Here is a 10274-nt window from a genome sequence, read left to right as displayed (position 1 = left end):
TATAGCATCGGTCTCAATTTCCTTGACATCAGAGTTACATGTGTGGTGAGTTTATTTCCAGGGGCATGCTCAGCTATGTCTGATGCCTTGGCCTTTTGATCAGACACTGCTAAGAGTCTCTGTTTTTTGTTTTCTTCCCTAATAAAAATTTGAGAAAATGTCACCCTTCTCTGAAACAAATAGAATTGAATTTTAGTCTTTACAGTACCCACGGCTAATGTCACATACTCATGACAGTTGTGTTTGTGTTTCTGACGGCTGGAGACGGTTATCCCCCCTGGGGAATAGGGTGCTGTATGGGTGTCTAGCTCCCTCATTGCGGAGACAGGAAGTTCCCTGAGAGCAGGAGCGGAGTCTTATTTATCTTTATTCTTCTGTCCCTTCAAGTGCCCAGTACAGCCCTTAGAATAAAGATAGGGCTTAACCAGGGCTTGTTGAATTGAATTATTGAGTAGACAGGCTTGCAATGGGAAATAAACAAACAAAAGAACCAACCCCCTGTGATTCGGTACTGCTCAACTTGTCACTCGGAGGCAAAAGCCCCAGCTCCCTGCGATGGATGGATGAGAGGGAACACAGTGCCTTTGGAGTGGGGGAGAAGGATGTGCCAAGCACCCCGCTGGGCATGTGTAATCTCACTCACCCCCCACTCCCCTCATCCCTGGGCAGGAAGTGCTCTCACTATCTTGTCACAGATGAGGAACCGGGCTCAGTGAGGTCCAGGCTCCCCAGCAAGGAAGTGAAGAGTTGGGACAGGGGGCCGTGGCCTGCCTGTCCCCAGCATATGCAGGGCGCCCTGTCTGTCCAGGTCAATGTTGCTGTGACTCCTCCTGTCCCCAAGCCACTCACAGTTCCCGGAAAGAGTCTGCAACCCCCTGACCTTTTGATCAGGTAAAAACAGTGGCTATGGAAACCGCAGCTACTGTGACCTCTGTAGTGGCATTTATTTCCTTATCGGTCCCAAGGTTCTGAAAGATGGCAGTGTAAAGATTTGACGGGAAAGCCTTTCAGCCATGGAGACCTCCTTCCCTGGAAAAATGCTTTTGTCTACAGCGGGGATTTAGCGTCTGGCACATAGTGTGTCCTCCATTCCTGTCTTATTGGTTGAGGAAGGAAGGAGGCTTGGATGAGGCCTTTCTCAGCTCTTCTCTGTGAATGCCTGATCTCAAACCAACCCTGAAGGTCAAAAGAAAGAGAGAAAGAGGGACACCTGGGTGACACCTATCACTTATGGCTCAGGGAGTGATCCTGGGGTCCTGGGATTGAGTCCTGCATTGGGCTCCCCACAGGGAGCCTGCTTCCCCCTCTGCCTATGTCTCTGCCTCCCTCTCTGTGTCTTTCATGAATAAATAAATAAAAGCTTTTAAAAAATTTTTTAAAAAAGAAAGAGAAAGAAAGAAAATAAGAAAGGAAGAATGATGGAAGGAAAGGCGGGAGAGGGAAGAAGGAAAGAAAAGAGACCAATACTCCTCTTTCCCCTGTCCTCCCTTCCACATACATTTTCTAGAAATAAACTATTGTCCTGTGGACGCCCCTTTGCTACTCAAAGTGTGGTCCATGGTCCAGCAGCATAGCATCACCCAGGAGCGTGTGAGACATGCAGAATCCCAGGCTCCACCCCACGCCCACTGAAAAGCAAGAGCATGCATGTAGCAAGGTCTTTCAGAGATCCGCGTAGAGGATAACTGCTGAGAAGCTCTGGGCTGCTGGAACCTTGTCTACTCCTTGACGAGGGGAGGTGGGTTTCTTCTACATTATGGGAAAGGCACTGGGGAGGGTTTTTAATGCAAGGACTTTAGGAACAGAGAGAGAAAACAGCTTGGTAGAAAAACGATAGTGATTATGAGCATCTAAGCTAAAGTTGATTGAGCATTTACTACGAGCTGCACGAGCTGCACCAGACACTTGACATTCGTGAGCTCATTTTTTCCCCACATCAACCCTATCAAGGATCCACCATCCTTATTCCCATTTCAGAGATGAGGACGGGCGGAGGTGGTGAGCAGCCTGTCAAGATCACACAGGGAGATTCGGGTTCCCACTGTGACTCTGGCTTCCCTTTGTTCTGTGACCTTGGCCAAATGACTTTGATCTCGAGACCGGGCTGCTCCCTGCTTTCAGACTGGAGAGAACAATGCCCAGAGCCTCCTAGGAAGCAGCCAAGGGGAGGAATAGCAAATACACCAGCCTGCAAGGTCCTTTGGAGCTGTGATGCCCTACTTCCAATGCAATAGAATCATTTAACTGATAAACACGGAAGCAATGTCAAGATGGCAATAAATTGCCTCGCTATCCAGCTAAGCCTTTGTGTGGTGTTCAAAAGAAACTAATTAAAAGAATTTTTCTTTAAAGTATATTTGACCCAGACATTTCCACATCGGCCTAGGAAGCCAATCCAGTTTGAAAACTTGGTGTGAAGCTTGAATTATTAACACACCCATGAAAAATGGTGTTGCATATTTGCTTTAGAACATTTTGGGGATGGGGGAGGATGAAACGCATCTCTTGAGGATTTGAGGGCGGGGTGTCTGGTTGGAGGGTGAGGTAAACCCCCGAGAAGCCTGTGAGTGTGTGTGAGTGTGCGTGTGCTTGTAAAACATACATCATAAAACTCAGCACTTTATCAGAACTCCTGCGTTCTGGTGACTGAGACAAATTTTAAAGAGAATTTTTCACAGCTAATACATAAAACATGATCCCCCACAGTCTCCCTCTTTAAACAGCTTTGTTAAATAGTCAGTTGAATGACATCCCCCTTCCTGCCCTGAATCCAGGAGGGAATCATATATACATAGGGAATTGCACTTGATCATCTGGAACCGCTTGGAAAAAGTGAGTCTGTTGAGCCTCTCGGCACCCTTGTGAGAGCTCTATGAACACTCCTGGCTGATTTCTCCTCCCTGAATGCTGTGACAGTGGCTCCATTGGAAGTGGACTTGGCAGAGCCAGTTTCCCAGCTTGTGCCTTCCAGGATTGCTGGCCCAGGGCCGCTCTGACTCCTGCTGGCCAGCCTGCTGAGATCCAGGGGACCAGTGCAGAAACGAGGCTGCTGTGGCTCCTGCCATCACCCGCACTAACCGTTCCAGTGTCCATTGAACTGATGCGCTGACGTGCAAACTCCAACAAGCTAGCATCTAAATAATGATGGAAATCATGCCAGTTGCTAATGTATCTTGCTTAAATGTGCAACAGGCACCATGTGAACACGTGGCATGGGGTTGCCCAGCAGTCTTGCAAGCCTTCTAGTGGTACCACTATAGCACTGACAAGAACGTTGGGGGCTCAAGGGGTTAAATGCCAGGCTTAAACTCACCTTTGTCTACCTCAGTCCATACATGGATCCATCATTATGATAGACCAAAGGACACCATACATAAAGGGAGCGTTGATAGAGGGAGGAGACAGAGCATGGTGTTTTATACGGGTAGATTTGTGTGCATATTCAACGTGTGCATTCAGTAAATGCCTCCGTCTCACTACCTGTGATTCAGTACTGAAGCAGAAATAATGCCCTTTTTATCCCCCTTAAAATAATCTGTACCTGGTTATGTGAAGCAGCTAGCATGGTGGCCAGAATACAGTGGATGCTCAATGGTGTTCCTTCTCTTTTCTATCTATAGTCCACACACACATGCCGACACTCTCTGATTTCATGAATCAATACATTTCTTGAAATCATGCTGGAAGAAGAATCCTGAAAACATGGATTGGGCAGGACCATTGCAGTCATCGGTTTAAACATGGCTAGCCGTATCAGCAGAGACCATAAAAAGCCGAGGTGGAGGGGAATCCCTGGGTGGCTCAGCGGCTTAGTGCCTGCCTTCAGCCCAGGGCATGATCCTGGAGTCCCGGGATCGAGTCCCACATCAGGGTCCCTGCATGGAGCCTGCTTCTCCCTCTGCCTTTGTCTCTGCCTCTCTCTCTCTCTCTCTCTCTCTCTCTCTGTGTGTCTCTCATGAATAAATAAATAAGATTAAAAAAAAAAAGCTGAGGCAGGTAGGGTCTAAAGGAAGTGGAGGGGCCTATTAGGTGGTGTGCAACAAACATGGGTGGGCAGCCAAGTGGTAAAAGTGAGGACCAGTCTGACATTTTGCTGAGGGAATGCTGGCCAGACTGGCACCAAGAAGAAAAATCCCTCATGGCCCCAGGGCGACCACCGACCACGTACTGTTGTGTAGGTTTCACACTGCAGAACTCCAGGGGTGCTATTCTCACCCACCAGCTGGGGAGCAGCAGCCCAGAGCAGTGCACAGTCAGGATGGCTATAGGCCTTGCAAGGACCATTTACTGAGCTCTAATAAGAATAAAACCATGTGATATGGGGAAGTGGAGAAAACACAGGGATTGGTTTGGGTTAAGGGGATCAAGGAGGGATTTTAAAGCTGTGCCTGTTGGTTAAGCAGAATCTCAACAAGCGGAACACAGGGAGGGAGGAAGTCTAGGTGGCTCTCTCTTATTCATCCCTTAAGACTGATCCCATACCTCTCTGCTCTGGGATGACTTCTGACACCTCCCTTTTTCTCCTACAGCGCTGGGCTTGCTGGATGCTTACCTTTACCACACTGTTCTGAATCGGTTCATTCACAAGTCTCCCTCACTCCCCCCACCACGCTGTGAGCTCCTCAAGCATGAACTACACCTTTCACTGTGGTGTGCGAGCCCTAGCATGAGTGTTCGGGTGTATAAGAGGTCCTGGCATGTAGTAGGTGTTGAGTGAATCAAGAAACACAGTTTTGAATGAGCGAAGCCGGTGCAGAAGGGATGACGACAGAGACAGGGTGGGAGGTTTGCAGCTAAGAGATGGCAATGTCCTCAGAAGGGGCTGTGGACCCGGGTGAGAAAGGGCAGACCTTGGGGAGTCACTCAGCCATGAGGCAGTGCGAGAGTCAAGAGGAGACCGAGTGATGTAGCCACCCAGCGTGGACCTGGGGCCTCTGCTCATGAACCTCACTTGCAGCCTGGGGCTCAGAGCCAGGTGACAGGCTCCTGCCCTGTGCCCTGAGCCTCATGTGAAGGCTGATGATTTTTTAACGGCATTTCTTTCCCTGAGCGTCAGGATTCAGGATGTGTCTCTCTCCAACAGGGCAGAGAAGTGGCTGTGAGACAAACAGCTTTTATCAGATTGAAAAATTAATATGTGAAGCAAAGCCAATGCTGCTGGGCATTGCCGGGGATAGAGAGGCCAGAGACCCAGTGTTGTTTGATGATTGACTGGCAGACAAAGCAGGCAGTCCTCCAGGCCAAAGGCAGTCTCTGCTCTCCAGTCTCGCTTGGAGAGACTTTCCTGAGCTTCAGGATGGGTTTGTTTCTCGAGGCCTGTTCTCCTCTTCCCACTGTGGGAAATCAAACCCTCAGGATGATATTCCTCGCATGGCTTCCACCTGCCCTGTACCTAAATCCCATTTACCCATCCCTCAGCAGAATCTTAAGCAGGTACTTTGAGAGGCAGCATAGACAGTGGGAAAAGCAGGCATTGGGAAGTAGATACGTCTTGTTCCAATCTTGGCTTGCCAATTCCTGGCTGTGTGACCAGATGCAAGTCACTTAGCCTCTCTGAGAGCTTGTCACAAAGGGATAATGAATCTTTCCCATAGAGTGGTGCAGATCCAGTGAGATACCGTCCATCAGCCGAATGCCTGGCATGTGGTGAGTTCCCAAGAAATTATAGCTGTTATAAATGGTTATAGCCTCCCATCTTCTCTGGACCTAGCTCTGCTGTCTGCTGCTCGAGATGCCCTCTGCACCCCTCAGTGGCTGGTCTGCACCCCCAGCCTCCTCATCCTTCCAGGCCTAGGCAGAGGGCTGCTAGGCAATGCCCCTTCCTCTGAGGACCCCCTCCCGAGATCTGAATGCTCCAGTCTCTCTCTTTTGGCTGATTTACTCTGGATCCCAGAGTAACTAATGGCTGCGAGTGTACCTCAGTCTCCTCGTGGATACCCTGGTGGAATTGCCCGCTGGCCCGGGATCTGTACTCTCAGCCTGCAGGAGGAGGGAGAGAGCTGTGTGGGCCCAGAGAACAGGTGGGTCCGAGCAGGACACGAACACCCACCGAGGACCCTCCTTTCTCTGATGGGCTGGGCTGGCCCCTGGTGGGTTTGTCTGGGGTCCAACTGTGCTCTCTTGTCCCTCAGCCCCACTCCCGAAGTCCTCAGAGGGGCAGGAACCAGTTAGAGACGCCCTGCTGGTCTCGGCTTCCCCTCTGCTTTCCACACCTGCTCCGGGCCTCTCCCAGGGAGGGCCTGCTTTCCTGCTCCGAGGCCCTATCCAGGCATCAGGAGCAGCCGCTTCCCGCCCCTCCGTATTAGCCAGCAGCTTTCTCCCCTCCTGGCTCAGTAAAAACCCTCCAGATGCTCTCTCTCCTCCTTTGCTGGCATTATCGCTCTCGCTCTTATCTCTCTCCCTGGAAGGCTGATGCTTCCCAGAGCCTCGCTTCCCTGGCAGGGCTGCGGCTCCTTATAGGAGCATAATCCTCACGTTAATCCTGTGCGCCTCTCTGAGGGGCCCAGGGCGCTTGGTGGGCTTTATCTCAGCCCTCCTCCCTCTCTGGGAGGCGGAGGGGAGGAAGCAAGGGCAGGAGGAGCATCGTCCCATTTCACAAATGGGGAAACTGAGGCAAGACTCACTCACTCAGGCTTTCCTCCTCTTCCAGGCACCCAGAGCTCATCCCAGGAGGGACCCACATGCCCGCTACCCTCACTGGCCCTGCCTCAGCCTCACTAGCCTCTCTTCCCCTCCCTACGCTTCACCCTCCAACCCAGAGACCCTCACTTCCTTCCACTGGCTTCTACCCTGCCTTCAAGCCGACTTTGGGAACATTCCCCTTCCCCTGTTGGCGCAGTCCCCGTGTGCCTATAAATCATTGTTTTGGAGTCCCACCATCAGCCCCTCAACCTGATTCTAGTGGCCCTGGAATTGGGGAGAGCCCACCATCGTCCAAGGGGTTGCTTCGTACTTTTGTACTTAACTGGAGATGCGATCCTGGGAACTTCTGGAATTACAGGTCAATGTGTCAGCATAAGTGCACCTGGGAACACTTCAAAGGGAATGTCTGTAGCTCTCAGAATCTCGGGGCGGGGGCGGGGGGTTTCTGTAACTGCAACAAAATCAGGAGCCTGGCACCAGCTGGGGAGTGACAGAGGATGCCCCAGGCCACCAAAGAGCTAGTGACTTGGATGCCAGTGCAGGCAAGGGGAGCCCTGTCTGCTCTGGGGACCCTGTGGCGTCTGGGGACCCTTATCTAAATGGTACCCTTCATCTCCCCAATTGCCTCGGTCCCCTTCATGTTAATCTGCTGGAATCCTGTCCATTCTTCAGGGCCGAGCCCCAGTGCCACTTCCTCCAGGAAGTCTCCCTGGCTGGGAGCTGTCCTTCTGATTGCCTCAGTACTGGCTTCTTCCCAGACTTCTGTGTGTTAGAGGCAGATGGGTGTTTTCTGCACCCAGCAGTGCTTGGCGCAAAGGAGGGACTCAGCCAATGCCTGGCATGTGCCCGGTCACTCTGGGCCAGAAGGACTCATTCTTACACGCAGCTGTGTCTTTCTTCAATGGGTGTGTATCAGGCATTGTGCTGGAGACAAAACAGTAAGAGAGGAGGAGCTGATGCCCTCACAAGCTCCCAGTCAAGGGAGGGGAACAGGCGGGAGGATAGGCCCCCAGCCACGGAGTGAGTGATCACTGCTGTGTCCAGGGCGAGAGGCTACGGGGCCCCTGAGGGCTCCTGAGAGCACATTGTAGGGGTCCAGGAAGACCATCCAAGGGACAGGGGGTCTAGGTGGCCGGGGACATTAGGAGGAACGAATGTGCAAGCCACCAGGGAGAGCACGTGTGCAGTGTGCGAGCAAGTCATGTTCCAGGAGTCAAGGTATTTCCAGGAGGCAGAAGCAAGGCCGTGAGAGGAGAAGAGGGCCAGTCTGGGACGGAGGCCTCGCAAGTCATCGTAAAGAAAGTGGCCGTCATGGTGAGAGCAGACAGTGGGGAGCCGCTCTAGTTACCCCGCCTGTGTAACAAATGACACCAAAGTGTGGTCGTGTAAAACGACTATTTATTATGTCACGGCTTCTGTGGAATTCAAAGGCCAGGGCTGGAATCTGTCTGGTGCTTAAGGCTGGCAGTCGCCCGGGGGCCTCCGTTTCTCTCCGTGTGGGACCTCTCCACCCGGGCTGCTGGCTGAAAGTGCCTGGCAGGATGGACTCGATCCTTGGTCCTACTGCGTGGCCTTGGGTCTGCGCCTGGAGTTCCCCACTGTTGTTGCCTGTCCTCCCTCCCTCCCCCTGTAGATGCTGGCTGATAGCCACTTCCCCTGGGAAGCCCTCCCCGACCACCCTGCGTCGGGCTGTCCACTGGCTGTCTGCACCCGAAGTCGTTTGTCTCCCCGTCTCCCCTGCTGGCCTGGGACCACCTCAAGGATTCTATCTTACTGCTGTCTGGTTCCCACTGTATACCGCTGTCTGGTATACACGAGGTGCTTGATAAACATTTGCTGAATTGTAAATGAAACACGAGGAGGTTGGTCTAGCCCTTCCTGGCATTGGCTCTTCGGCTTATCTTTGCTGAGTCTGTCTTTTAAAGCTACATTCTGTGGCCTTCTTTCTAAACTCACTCGGATCAAACATTCATACCTATTCTGGTGGCTCCTTCCCACGTGCTCCCATTCCTGTCCCCTCCGACTTATTCTCTGCAAAGCAACTGGAGCGACTGTATCAGATTTAAGTCAGATGACGGCCTGCCCCAGCTCAAGGCCTTTGAGTGGCTCCCACTGTGAGTCAAGTGCACACCTGTGACCAGAGCCCCAGTCCACGGGGCCCTGTGAGGTCTGTCCTTTGGTTCCTGCTCTAACGGCATTCCCTGCCTGACCCCCAGGCCCCAGCCACACCCCTGTATTCTGGAGACGTTTCCTTTCTATGTGAACATGCTAAACTCCTTCCCAGGACCTTGCATTTGCTGTTCCCTCTGCCTCAAATACCGTTCCGTCATGTCCTTCCCTGGCTGTTTCTCCTTATCACTGAGTCCTCAGCTCAAATGCCATTTCCCCAGACCTCCTTGAAACGCATAGCTTACGTGATGGCCTCACCCCGGTCACTCTCTCTTCTGGCACCCTTTCTATTTTCTTCGTAGTCATGATTATCTGAAAGAATCTCAGTTCTCCGCGGGTTTACCTCAACATTGCTGGTCTCCTTCACTGGAGTGCCAGCTTGCTCGGAGGGAGGGGGGGAGGTCTTATCTTATTGATGGCTCCATGTAGCATTCAGAAGAGGATGGGCTTGTTAATAATTGTTGGAAAAAATAAATGCAGACCTATTGTACAGTTGGGAACCTCTAGGCAAAAGTAGCCTGCTGGCTGAAGAGTCTGTGGCTCTGGGCTTCCAACCAAGCTCACCTCTCCCTGCTGGAGCCCCCCACCCTTGCCTTCCCACCCACCCTTCCTTCCTGGCAATGCCAGGAGCACTCCTGCCTCTCCTCAGCAGCCTGGGTTGGGAAGGTTTGAGGAGCGGGAGAACACAGGCAGGCAGCCACAGAACCGTTCCAAGAAGTGAGAGAGATCCCGGTCCAGGGGGAGAATTAAACTCCCAGCTTCAGGGAGAGGTGAAAAACAGGCGGTTGTCTCAGCCAGCGTGGAGCGGGAGGGGGGCTCCTCTCCCGGGGTTATTGATGGATCAGATGCAGAACTGCAGATTATGCTCCGTGCAGGCTCCCGTGCCAGCCAAGTGCAGAGCGGCTGGGCCCCGGGAGGAAAGATGCTCGCCAAGGAGTGGTTGGCTTGCTCGCTTGCTCGCTCCCACCCCGGGATTTATGGTGCTGCCCTTGAGCGGGAGTCTCTGACGGGAGATATATCGGCCTGCTTATCTGCCGGGAGTGGGTCCTCCCGATGAATCTGAGCAGCGACTGTTGCAGCCACTGGGTGGGAGACAGCTGGAGATCTACAGCCCTCTCTCCTGGCCCGAATCCCTCTACTCTCCTGCCCACGGGCCGACAACCACTTAGCCAGGACAGAAAGGCCCCGACCTGCTTGGTCTCTGGGCAATAATAACGGTTGGTGGCTAAGAAGGATGGCGCTACCCAGTTCTCTCCCACTGAGCTTCTGGGAGGACAGCTGGCGCCCTACTGTCCGTGGTGGCCCTGCGTGGCTAGACACTCCCGACAATAAATCCTGTGATGCACCAAATATAGAGCTCTGGGCCTCAGGGGAGGGGCGGGCAGGGGGACTTGTGTGTTGGGGGGGGTCTCTTCTGAGTGCCACATCGGCAGCCAGGAGAAGGGAGCCCCAGGAGCCGGCTC

The sequence above is a fragment of the Canis lupus genome, chromosome 16, assembly GCF_048164855.1.
Source record: "Canis lupus baileyi chromosome 16, mCanLup2.hap1, whole genome shotgun sequence".
NCBI classification, from domain to species: domain Eukaryota; kingdom Metazoa; phylum Chordata; class Mammalia; order Carnivora; family Canidae; genus Canis; species Canis lupus.
Note: the sequence above shows the minus strand (reverse complement) of the source record.